We start from the raw sequence: 13,601 nt of genomic DNA, 5'->3' as shown, positions 1-13,601 counted from the left end.
TGAGGTGACACAGCACAGAGACTAGTTAGTGTGAGGGAAGGTATGGAGATGCGGCAGTATGGGGGAAACAGTGTGAGGGCACAGAAAGGGGGGAACAGTATGCTGAGGAGGGGGGAGTGTGATGAAGGGGCACAGTATAGAGACTGGGCAGTATAGGGGGGACACAGTGTGAGAGGACAATGTGAACAGGGGGCCCAGTATGGTAAGGAGAGGACAGTGTGGAGAGCAGGTACCATAAGAGGGGTAGAGTGTATGTCATGTTTTGTGCAGGGAGCATTGTAAGAGTTAGGTTTATTCAGGTACTCCGTGTAGATATTTTTATTCAGGAGCATTATAATGACACTGCTATCTTTAAGGGCATCGTGTCGGGATGTGCTGCAGAAGACCGGAGAAGATGGAAGTCTGCAGAGACGAGCTGTGGATGAGAAAAGTCCTCAAGGGGTCTGGACAAGATGAAGACGAAAAGAAAGAGAACGACTCTAATCAGAGAAGACGTCTCAGGTAAGATATCTGGATGTAAATGTTCATTTCTGATACTGCCTTTGTCTCATCATTACTGTGGTTCCTGTATGGTCCGCAGTCTGATGATGACTGATAACTCCCAGTATCTCTATTGTTCATTACATACTGGGAGTTGTAGGTTTATGCGATACAAAGATATATGGGTCTGACCTGACATTACAAATGATGGTGGTTCAGATGATGTATTCATGTACTGATGTGTTTGTGCGCGTCTGCGTGTTTGTGCGTGCCTGCGTATCTGGAATAATATGTATTTTTGTAAGATGCGTGTATCTAACTGTGCATTGTGGTGTGTAATAACATTCATATGCTTGAGGCACCTTTACTAAATCTATTAGGTCTCTTTCACATGTGTTAGGGAATTCTATTTGTCTTTCCACATTTAGGAACAGACAAGTGAAATTTGCTAACCTTGTCATAACTGTCACCATTGGGATGTGCTTGTATGGAGCGGGTTCAGGAGCTGAGCATGCTCCATACCAGGCAGATGTCGGCTGTGTCACATAGCCGGCGTCTGCCTGTAACAGCAGTGATCAGAGCTCGCCTTGATTGCTGCTGTTTTGAGTAATTAAGTGCCCTTTTCAATCACTGACAGCGGCATTTAGATAGCACAATGGCCGGTGCATGCAGTCACCTGTTCCCTTCAGCCCCCTGTGACGCAGTTGCAGGTTCCTGATGGGTTGCCAGTAGTGCTGAGTGAGCGTGGTCGGATAAGAGACATTACAGTCACCGCGAACTACAAAGTGAGCGTGCTGCAATAACTTCCGGCACCTTGATTGTGACACTTCCATGGAGCCCAACCTCAGGCTGAGCTTCATTGAATGACTAACATGGTAGCTGCACCTGGCAACTAGTGCTGAGTGAGTTTGGTCGGATAAGGTGTGATCCCAGCATGCTCGGGTGTTATCCGAGTATCTTGTAGTGCTCTGCTAATATGCTCGAGTCCCCGGGGTAGCATGTTTTGCGGTGATAGACAGAAGCAACACATGCAGGGATTACCTAACAAACCGGCAATTCCTGTATGTGTTGCGTCTGTCTACCTCCGTAAAACATGCTACCCCGAGGACTCGAGCATAGTAGCAGAGCACTACAAGATACTTGGATAACACCCGAGCATGCTGGGATCACACCTTATCCAACCACGTTCGCTCAGCACTAGTTGCCAGGTGCTGCTGCCATGTTAGTCATTCAATGAAGCTCAGCCTGAGGTTGGCCTCCATGGAAGATGTCACAATCAAGGTGCCGGACGTTATTGCAGCACCCTCACCGACCCTATGACAGGAAGCGAGTGGCGGCAGGGAGAATAAAATGTAATTTTCTCCGTGTAGCCAATGCTTTTCCAATAAGCCGTCTAACCAGGCTTTACACCCTATTTACCTGCAGATTACCCCTATATCTGCAGATAAATAGCATTTTTCAAGGTGACAAGTTACCATTAAAGGGACTCTGGCAGTACGGAATGACTGTTCGAAGAAAGTCCTGCCGCTTGGTGCTCCACAGCGCGGCCAAACATGTAATTATAGTACATTATAGAAAAACATAAGTAATAAAACCGTTTAGGTGGGCTGTAGTGTGGGCCCCTAGAGTCAGTTCCCCTGGTGGGCCCTAGGCACCCCAGTCCGACCCTGGTTCCCTGCCATTTGTGAATAAGAATTTGCCCCATTATCTTCAGTAAAGAGACTTCTGTTTAAGTTTTTAAGGCTTCTTTATGACTGGGGCTTGGGTGCACAGACTACTACCACCATCATCACCCTCTACCTGGAGGCATTTAGTGGAAAAACATTATATATTGTGGAGTTTCATGTGGGTGTGTAATTTGAGAAGATAGGACTCTTCTCCTGACAGAAAAACTGGCCACAGTGAGATACATTGTACACTACCAGGAGCACAACCCCCTGCCATACACCACATGAGATTACCACATGTGCTGTGGGTGGGACCAGGGCCGGCTCCAGGTTTTTGTGGGCCCTGTGAGAAAGAGTCTCAGTGGGCCCCTTTAACACATACCACGATTCATGATGCACTGATACTGCAGAGAAATATATATATAGTACAATGCCGAAGATTTCACTTCTTACATTACATGAGTGATATCTATTGTAAATTCTACAATAGCTCAGAAACCGGCGAATCGCTCCACACTGTGTACTGGCACCATAAAATGCTCCATACAGGATACTGGCCCCCATATAATGCTCCATATGGAATACTGGCCCCCATATAATGCTCCATACACGATACTGGCCCCCATATAACGCTCCATACAGAATACTGGCCCCCATAAAACGCTCCGTACAGGATACTGGCCCCCATATAATGCTCTATGCAGGCTGTTTCCCCCACATAATTCCCTATGCAGGCTGTTCCCTCCTTATAATGCCCCATGCAGGCTGTCCCCCCCCCTTATAATGCCCCATGCAGGATGTCACCCCCCCATATAATGCCCTATGCAGGATGTCACCCCCCCCATATAATGCCCCATGCAGGATGTCACCCCCCCATATAATGCCCCATGCAGGATGTCACCTCCCCTATAATGCCCCATGCAGGATGTCACCTCCCCTATAATGCCCCATGCAGGATGTCACCTCCCCTATAATGCCCCATGCCTCCATACATTAAAAAAAATAAAATAAAATACTCACCTCACTCCTCCTCACCTGCTCCCGCTGCTCAGGTCCGGACTCCAGCGTCGCCGGCCTCTTCCCGCTCTGCGCTGCCTGTGATGACTCAGGGGAGGGCGCGGTGGAAAGATGTCATCGCACCCTCTCTCCTGAGACGTGACAGGGAGCGCACAGCAGGAAGACAGCGGATCTGCGGAGGCACGGGGAGAGGTAAGTATCCGGCAGCCGGGGCCCTGAGCGAGCGGGGGAGAAGGGCGGGCGCTGGCTCTCCTCCGCCCATAGCCCGGCGGGGTGCCCGACCGCGAGTGGGTCCCCCGCCTGCTCAGGGCCCCGGCACTTGCCCCGGTGCGCCAAGTGCTGACGCCGGCCCTGGGTGGGACATTGGCAGGGTCACATCCACCTATCAAATTCATCATCAGTTACTGGGTAAAGTACTCCACAAATGTATGCCACACGCTGGCTGTCTTACATTTCTGGCGACGGCGATGCTGGGTACCAGAAGCGCTTGATTTACTAAGTGGTGAATGCTACTTAATGAATCTCTTTTGAATCAGGTCACTGTACTCTATTCTAGCGAGTGCTCCATAAATGCGCTATGCCCGTCTTAATGAATTGGCCCCCTTCATTGGCTTTCATTGTGGTTCAGTGCAGTCGCCACACCTAAAGCTGCATTCACACATCTGTATCTTTTTTTTTATTTACATTTATGTACAATAAACCGTTTTTCTCTCATGTATCATCCGTATTACCTCCGGTTGACATCTGATTTGCATTCATCAGTGAAAAATTTACCATGGATGGAAAACTGAAGTACCAAGGATGTCTTATTTTTTATCCATGTTTAACATATCCCTATTGACTTTAATTGCCAAGTGTGCACTGCAAAACAGATGAGAATAGTATTGGCTGTGAGTATCATGGGTCAGTTTATAAAACAGATGTGTGTATGAAACAATGAAATTCTATGGTCAGTATTTAAAGAAGCAGTACCATCTATATGGCGGCCTACCGCGTTGCCTAATCAAAGTCCTTTTTATAATAATATATAATAATCTTTATTTATATAGCGCCAACCTATTCCGCAGTGCTTTACAATTCAGAGGTTCATATACAACAGTCATAAGTAACATAGCTAAAGATAATACAATAATTAAAGAAAAAATATATGACGAGCTTACAATCTACAATATATATATATATATATATATATATATATATATATATATATATATATATATATATATATATATATATAGCCCATTCACTATTTCTCCAAACATAATTCTCCATCAAACTCCACCGTACCCAAGAGCACTACAAATATTGGCTGGGGACTAGCTCCTGCAGCCTTTATCTATCCCCCATTCCCTCAAGATGGCTGGACCATAATTGTAAATAAGCCCTTGTACTTTCTGTCACCCCCACCTCATTGTAGATTGTATGCTTTTTTAGAGCTGGGTCATCAGTGTTTTTGCTTTAATTATATTATCTTTAATTATGTTACTTATGACTGTTATCTATGAACCTCTGAATTGTAAAGAGCTGCGGAATATGTTGGCGCTATATAAATAAAGAGTATTATTATTATTTGAATTAAATGTGTATATATGTGCATGTAATGCAGTGTGAGTGTATTAATATACTCACCTACCGCTGCCCTCTCCGGTGTCCAACACCGTTCTTCTCTTCCTAGTGACATCACAGCTCAGCAAACTCTCGGGGTCACACTGCGCTCAGAATGGTTTTAAAGGGGTTTTCCCATGAACGAAAGTTCATTTTAATCAATAGATCTTCTAATAATAATAATTTCCACAAATTGGACGTGTTTAAATAAAATGTCCCTGAGCTGAGATAATCTTATAAATGTGCCCCTGCTGTGTACTGTGTAATGGCTGTGTCTGATCGTGAACGAAACACGGTCTGATGATACCACATCTGTCAGTCAGGCAATCTCTGCATGTGTCACAGCTGTTTAACAGCCGTGACACTTGCAGACGCGACGACAGTGAATGAAACGCAGAGCACGCCAAAATACTCAGCGAGCACCCGAGCGTGCTCGCCTGTAAGAGCTAATACTCGATCAACACTAATAAGTAGGTAATTTTTCCCAGTTTTTATTCTTTTCATGGAAAAAAGTTAGTACACTTTAAAAATCTGCAGTATAACCTAAAGGTGTTCATTGCATGTGGACTAGTACTGCCCATAAATCATTTAAAGCAGTTCTCCTGTGAAAGTCACGGGCTGGAGAATCATAACAACAGGCACGGGGCTCTTCAGCAGACCCTCGGCTGGCATGACAGCCTATCTGCACCCCACGATCACGTCACAGGCGCACCGATGGGAGCGGGGAACATCGCATGACCCTGTTGGCGCGTGTTAAATACCGCTGTCAGAGATTGACAGGGGGACTTAATAGCTTAAGGGCCTTGGACGGAGTTCCGCTCCACTTGCGGCTGTTAGAGGCACATGATGACTGATTAAATCAGCCATCATGTGCGGGGAAAGATGCGAGCATGGCGTGCAAGCCTATATCAAAGTCAGTGAGCTAGTATATGATGTACCGTTACGTCATATGTCAGTAAGGGGTTAAACTCTGTGTGTGATGTTTTAATTAGGAAATATAATTTAGGTACTCAAATTACTACTTTTTTGTTGTTTTGATTTAAAAAAATGTATTATGCAACAAAATAAAATAAAAATGAACATAAGTCTGAGAGGTGCTAAAGTCTAGATGTCATGTGTTATGTACCTGCTACAAAGGTAAAAGATGAAAAGTAAGATGTATATAGTAACTGTTAGGCTATGTGCCCACGATGCAGAAATGCTGCATATTTTTTCTGCTTCTCCCTGGCAGGAAAAACGCATGCGGATTTTACAGGCTTTTTTCCCCGCCAGGTAGAAGCGTTTGTCAAGCGTTTTTGCATGCATTTCTGCATGAGGGTTATCAAGCGCTTTTCCAAGCGATTTTAGCATCACTTGGAAAAGTGCTTGACAACTTGGTCACACTATATAAATCCATACAACCGGCATAGATTTATATAGTGTGACCAAGTAATAGTTAAAAAAAAAAGAATAAGAATGGTGAAAAATAAAAAATAAAGATTATACTTACCTTCCGATGGCCCCCGGTATCCTTCTCCGCTCCGTCCGGTCTCCCCGGTGTCTCGCGGTGTTGTGAAGGACCTGCGATGACGTCATTGAGTCATGTGACAGGTCACGCAACCGCCAACGTCAGCGGTCGCGTGACCTGACACATGACTCAATGACGTCATGTCAGGTCCTCACACCACTGCGAGCCGCCCAACACACCACACGCATCGCTGAGGAGGCCGGGGGACATCGGAAGGTAAGTATAATCTTTATTTTTTATTTTAAATTCTTTTTTTTTTACAGTTTCTATGGTACCTGGGTCTGGATGAGAGTCTCCTCTGCTCCAGGCCTGGGTACCATCCGCACATTGAATCGCTTCATATCCGCGTGTGCACATGTAGTGATGCGGATATGAAGCGTTTCAATGCAAGTCAATGGCGGCAATTAAACTGCGTGTCCGCAAAATTAATGGACATGTTGCGTATTTTTCCGCAATGATAATCCGCAGCGGAAATTTCCGCAGCATGTGCACAGCACATGCGGATTATCATTGGGGAACATTGGGCACGTAAAACCAAGGGGTTTTTTAAGCGTTTTCGCTGCGGAAATTCCGCGGCAAAAACGCTTGAAAAACGCATAGTGGGCACACAACATTACATGCACACCGCCTAAGTTCAGATAGGGGCGAGACCGGTTACATGAATTCGTTGGAATCCTGGGGAAACCGTTACTCAGGGCGACCATAGGCTGCATCTTCTCTGAGGCACACGATAGATTCAGTTGCTGACAAGACACATCTGACAAGGGTCTTCATAAAAGGTAGAACAGTAACATTTAATGAGGCACGGCCTGTGCAATGGAAATGTCTCTTTGAGCAACAGGCTCCAGTAATAACAGTACAGTCTCCTTTGCAGCACAGCAGTACACAGTCCATTATCTGGGAGCACAGTACAGCACAGTTTTAATGTATACACAACCACAGGCTTTTCCTTCACAAGAACTCAATAATGCACAGCATTCTTTATCCTGCATGGAGATGGAGGGAGGGGGAAGGTGTGATGAGGGAGATGATCTCTATGACAGGCTTCCTTCCAGTCCTTATCTTCCTGGCCATTAATACTCCACACTGTTAGCTCAGGGACTCTAACTGACCTTTGTTTAGCTTCCCTCCTGAATTCTGTTCCCTTGCCTTCTGTGATATACAGATCATACACCACCTTTCTCTTGGGCTCTGGCCAGACAGTAAACAACTTCCTCACAATCCCCCTGGGGCTCTGCTAAAATACTCTCCTTCTCCTGTGACTGTGTTAACCCCTCTAGTTGCTGGATGCTTTTGGAGCACAACACTTCCTGTCTCCTGTGCTTGTGTTATTGCTAATAGTTGCTGGATGCTTTTAAAGCAACAGCACTACTTCTGCATGTCACATAACCGTGTGTATATATCTGTGGAATATGATGGGGTTATATAGACAAAGGGAAAGAAAAGGTAACAGTATCAGCTACATATCTGAATAATTATATCTCATTATATAAAATATTATGTAATATTACTGGTGTTACACATCCTGATAGTCCTGATATAGTAAAGTAACAGCATAAGAGAAAACCATTCATTTTTTGATTACCATCACTTCTTAGTTCAAGTAATACATACTGGCACTATGCCCAATATTGGTTTAGAAGTTATGGAGTTCAGACAATGATGTACATTATATTGGATGAATCTTGTATGCAATGTACAGACATTTGGCTCTAGTCTTCACCCCTTATATCATAGTGAATATAAATAGTCATAATACAGATTAAACCAGCAGCAAGAGAGAGACAGAACACTGGGGGATTGTCAATCAGGCTTGGTGGGTAGAGATTGAAATTAAACTTTACACAGCCATTCTGAAATGAATCTTCAAAGTAAGTAGACCAGCCTCATCAAGCCTAAGATACCTATTCAATAATGCATGCAGTTTGTATTGGAAAACTTGGTGAAATATTTTACACTCGGCTCTGTTTACACATCGTGTCATGCTTTTTGTCACTGTGGTCTTTTAATAGCTCCTTAAAGAATCTATTTATTTTGCAGTGAAACTGATCTTTCATCAGCATAAGTGGCCGCAGCATGTGAACACAGCCTTTTTTTGAGGGTTTTTTTAAGGCTGAGTTCAAATCTGTGTTGTGAATTTTTATAATTTTTTTTGTTTTTCATCATCGGAGCAGAAAAATAGAAATAAATCTAAGATAAGTCCACCCCAAGACAGCAGCGCCAAACGCCAAACAGTCCGTCAATTTGCCTGATAAAATAGCCTAACATAAATGTATGAAGACCTATAGAAAATCTTATGCCAAGTAGAAATAAAAGCTTATGAGAATATGTCAATTCTGCTTCATGTAGCAAATGACAAAAAACTAAACTCTGATACTGTATGTTGGAGATTTCATGAACGTGTTCTTACAGCTCATCAAAAGTTTTGCAAGGGTGTGAACATGCCGGGTAGGTCCAAAAATGAAACATCCCACCTGGTGCACCCCCGAAACTTGTGGGCTCTACAGATGTTGTTCCAAGAATGAATCTTTCAATCATGAAAAATTCTTGGCAAACAATGTCCCAAACATCCTGAACTGAAGCTTTTGATCTATTGTTTTTCCAAGCGGTAAACATAGCAATTAAATCGGTCTATTGTTCTAGGAGTTTTTTCAACTATTTCGCTCTGATAATGCCACGATAGAGTTAATAATAGCGAGCTCCTACATGGCTTTATTACCCTGTGGCACTATTGTAGTAGTTTTTGACTGCAGTTGCTAAGCAGAATTTTAACTCCTACACGACATGCGTGAACTACTTATGCAACCGGCTAGTGGATTGTGTGTGCACTGTTACTTGCCTTGGCCTCAGGCTATGCAGAACTGGTTTCCGGCCTCCTGGTGGTGTGAAGACCTCCTAGTCAGGTTACTTGTAGGTGTCACCAGTTATACCGTACATGCTGTGGATGCTGGCACGCCAGTACTGCTATTGTATTCATCCCTTATTTAGTGCATAAGGGGGTTGGGATGACAAGGCTCGCAGATGATATTCAGAAGAGGTCAATGAGCAGAGCTGTTCTGCGCTGCAGGCCCTGGGAGGGATCCAGTGAGTGCTGCAGAGCCCTAGCTCCTCTCATCATCGAGGCACCACCATGCACTTGTTCTTCCAGCTGCACAGGCTGACGTCTGTCAGGCTGCCGGCTTCCAACCCACTTCACAGCTGGCCACGTCACAAGGATATTAAAGGGAAAGGATGCTCATTTGTGTCGACTAAACCTCAATCAACGATGCCCATGGGAACGTCTGATTGTCATTGTGCTGTTTCTTTGAGACGTATTGTATAGATGATAAACCAATTCATTATATGTAGGAAGGAAGCCTAAAGCGTCTATTTCTAGTGTTTTTCCTATGGGACTTAAAAACAACAAAAAATACATATTACAAACATAACAAAATAATAAAAAAACACTAGATTACATGTAAAAAAAAGGTTATGAAAAATACCTGAAATTTATGGTGTATTTAACAGGCATTTAAAAACACTGAAAAAAGTGCTGAATCCTTTAAGGGGCTGTATCATAAAGACAATCCCATTTATACATGAGCCACTGATTCTGCACGGGCCCAAACGGATGCCATCGGATATACAAATGTAGAAGAAGAAGAACATTATAAGGTTCCTTTGCCGTCAAATAGCTCATCATAATTAGTGTTGAGCCACCCCCGTAGTGTTCGAGTTCGGTTCGGTTCGTCGAACACCCGTGTGTTCGCCGAACTGTTCGTCGAACTGTTCGTCGAACACCTTCGAACACCATTAAAACCAATGGCAGGCAAACAAAAACACATAGAAACACATAGAAAACACCTTCAAAGGTGTCCAAAAGCTGACAAACTGCTCAGAAGACACAACTAACACATGGAAAAGTGACAAGTACATATAGTCATGCGAAAATAAAAGAGGTGGAGGAGTAAAAGAAGGGAGAGACACAGATATAGGCATGTCATGCCCTTCTAAAATCCAAACAGTGAGAAGCCGACACGGCCAGTCCGCTCCTGCCCGTGCCACCTCCGTGTCGCCGGGTTTGTGCCAGAGCCGCGATGAACCCTGATGGCCAGCCCCCCTCTCCCAATACTGGTGCCTGTCCGCTGGTGGGTCGAGCGAGCCCCCCTGTGGTGGAGGCAGCTCTAAGCTTTTTAATTTAAATTGTCTCTCTAATTTGAATGAATACACTTTAAATCCATTTACAAGGATCTATTGGAGGGCAAGTCTCATGCCAGCAGCCGCGTAATTCCAGCTCCAGTAGCGTCCACTAAAGCTGCTGCAGTTAAAAAGCTTTTATAAGGATCGAGCTCGGCTGTCCACCGCAAGGCATCCTACTGCCAGTCCCAGCCCCTATGCCTTGGGGTGCCTCCTGATGCTCTTCACTGAGTATCCCATGGTCCCGAAGCATTTCCTTTGAAAAAATTAAGTGTCTAAACTACAGGTGGTGTAGCTTGCTTAACAGCCGGGATAATCCGCTGACTAGCAGACACTGCTACTAGGCACAAAGTATTTCCTGGGCTAGATGCAGTTAAAAATTTGTAATTAGATACTCTCGTTGGATGCTGAGAAAGCATTCCATAGAGTCTCCTGGCACGCCATATATGATTCTCTTAAAAAGCTTGGGGTAGGGGTCTAGGGGACCCTTTTATAGCCAAAATCACGGCCCTGTATCGCAATACGTCACCTAGGCTGAAGATAAATGGAACTGTAGCACCCTGAGGGCTCGGTTGCTACAGACGTATTGCACCTCACCCAGAGGTGTGATATCTCACTCTCAGGTAAGGATGGAGTGTGGATCAGGACCCGACACCTGCATGCATTACACCACATTGCCGTGGGGCAGGGCGACCAATATGCCCCTGAGATGGGCACGACAGTCCCTGGCTGGAGTGGGGGGAGGGAACACTGAGGAAGGGGAACCCTGTAGTGCAGGAGCAGGGAGGAAGCAGTTCCTGGGTGCATTGAGAAGGGAGTATAAAAGGTGGGCACCATCTTAGTTCAGTGCAGAGAAGTCTGAGCAGAAGTGGCAGGGAGCAGGGGCTCTGCATGAGCTCTGCTCCGGAGGCGGGCCTAGTAACAGAGGCCCAGGCCTGGAAGAGGGAGAAGGAAGGAAGAGGAGCGGAGAAGGCTCCAGGAACGAGGAATGAAGGGATCCCAGGGGTGCGGACGGGCGAGTCGCCACCGCACGCCCGAATCCACCTGCGTGGAGGGGTCAGGCCAAAGGGGGAGACCGGTCCCCGAACTAGTGGAGGCAGGAAACGACCCTCAGCTAGAAACCAGAGGCTCTGACATTTTATGTGGCGCAGCCCCTCGCTACACCCGCTAGGAAGGCACCACATAGGGTCAGGGAAACTGGCGCCAAGTTTACCAAGAGGAGGCCCGAGGCAGCCGGACCGAAGTGTTGGTAAGAAAGGCCAGACAAAGGACACACAAAGGGGGTCCTGTGAAGTGCTCCAAAGTTATCTGGGAGTTGTCTGAGCCCCTCACCTGGTGAGCACAGTACGACGTGGGCAGCCGTTACCTGCAGACGTGGTCTGGATAATAAGAACTGTGAGTAAAGGCCCTGGACTGCATCACTGACTCCGTGTCGTTACTGCTGCTGCCCTGCACCATCACCCCCATCCTCCGCATACACTGCCCTGAGGCTATACTCCTCCCGTGGGGAGTTATGCTACGCTCTGCTGCACCCACAACACCAGCCTCAGCGGTCTGCCCTGTAGCGGCGGTTCACTCTGACCGCAATCCACGGGTGGCGTAGTCGGACATTTAAACATCAAAACCACATAAATAGTTCCGCCACTGGTTTGACCGCCCTGAGCCACGGAACCGGGTCGCCGCCACGAAGACTACAACCACCAGCATCCACCAAAAAGGGTCCGGCTCCGGGTGTCCCAAGGCCCAGGGGGTGCGTCAGAACATTTTCATCACCTTTCACAATCACCAATGGGACAAGGCAGGGATGTCCTCTGTCCCCTCTCTTATACATCCTAGTGACGGAGCACCTGCTCTCATCAATTCGCCATAACCCCAATATTAGGTGGATTGAGGTGGGAGGCACCGAGTACAAGTGCTCTCTATTTGCTGATGATGTCCTAGTATATATCACTCAATCACATATATCTATCCATGCTGTTATGGCTGAAATAGATCACTTTGTTACATGGTAAAATTTTAAAATCAATGCAGCGAAGTCTGAGGCCCTCGATGTCTCCCTCCCAAATCCATATAGGATTCCATCCAGTCCAACTTTCCCTTTGCCTGGCCCTCACAGGGTATCAAATACTTAGGAATTCCTATTCATAGAGACCTCTCCCATCTATGTTATCTTAATTTTGGGCCCTTTATTGAACAATTCCATACAGACCACGGTTGGCAAGTTAGAACTGTAAGATTCACTACGTGAACCGCTGGTGTTTTGTGGAAAAGCACATGTACACCGCGTTCCAAATTATTATGCAAAAAGTGTTTAGGAGTGATAAGGGAAGAATTTGTTTGTTTGTCAGTTAAACTCATTGATGGTGATGTGTGTCAGGGCTCTTTATATCACTGTAAGCAATTGCAGACACCTGTGCTAATTAGTTTGGCCGGTGTGTCCAATGAAAGGCAAGACTGCTTAAGAAGGCTCTCTCACATTATTAAGCAGCCTACATTTTCTGCCAAAATGGGAAAGAAAAAGGATGTGTCGGCTGCTGAGAAGCAACAAATTGTGGAGTGTTTAGGTCAAGGCATGACTACAATCAACATTGTGCGATGATCAGGATGAAGTGTCTTGGCAATCAAGAAGTATGTAGCTGATTCACAGTACACACGTGTGCGTGCTGATAAGGGCAAATTGAGGACTCTTTCCTACAGGCAATTACGTCAGGTTGAAAGAGCAGCGGCATAAAAGCCTTGTCATAGCAGCAGACAAGTTTTTGAAGCTGCTTGTGCCTCCAACGTCCCCCGAACAACAAGATGCAGGGTCCTTCAGAGGTTTGCAGCTGTGCATACGCCATCCTGTCGACCTCCTCTATCCACTTCACACAAGCAGAAACGGCTCCAGTGGGCCAAACATTACATGAAGACTGATTTCAAAACTGTTTTGTTCACGGATGAGTGCCGTGCAGCGCTCGATGGTCCAGATGGATGGAGTGGAGGATGGCTGGTTGATGGACACCCCACGCAAACACGGCTACAGCGCCAACAAGGAGGAGGTGGAGTAATGTTTTGGGCTGGAATCATGGGGAGAGAGATTGTCGGCCCCTTTAGGATCCCTGAAGGCGCTAAAGATGAACTCCATAATGTATGTGGATTTTCTCAAACAG

The 13,601-nt window shown here is 45.8% G+C and overlaps 1 protein-coding gene across 1 annotated transcript in view; it reads right to left on the bottom strand.

The window, feature by feature from the left end:
* The window catches only part of MED12L (mediator complex subunit 12L), a 981,938-nt gene extending 972,468 nt beyond the window's left edge, over nt 1-9,470 (bottom strand). The window contains exon 1 of the mRNA XM_073674721.1: nt 9,116-9,470. The gene's annotated coding sequence lies outside the window, so the exon portion shown is untranslated. The remainder of the gene's footprint in view (nt 1-9,115) is intronic.
* Between the last annotated feature and the right edge of the window lie 4,131 nt (nt 9,471-13,601).

The sequence above is a fragment of the Phyllobates terribilis genome, unplaced genomic scaffold, assembly GCF_046119375.1.
Source record: "Phyllobates terribilis strain yellow unplaced genomic scaffold, ASM4611937v1 Scaffold_3__8_contigs__length_932513732, whole genome shotgun sequence".
Lineage (NCBI taxonomy): Eukaryota > Metazoa > Chordata > Amphibia > Anura > Dendrobatidae > Phyllobates > Phyllobates terribilis.
The sequence above is the reverse complement of the archived record's forward strand: the minus strand, read 5'-3'. Positions and strand labels throughout refer to the sequence as shown.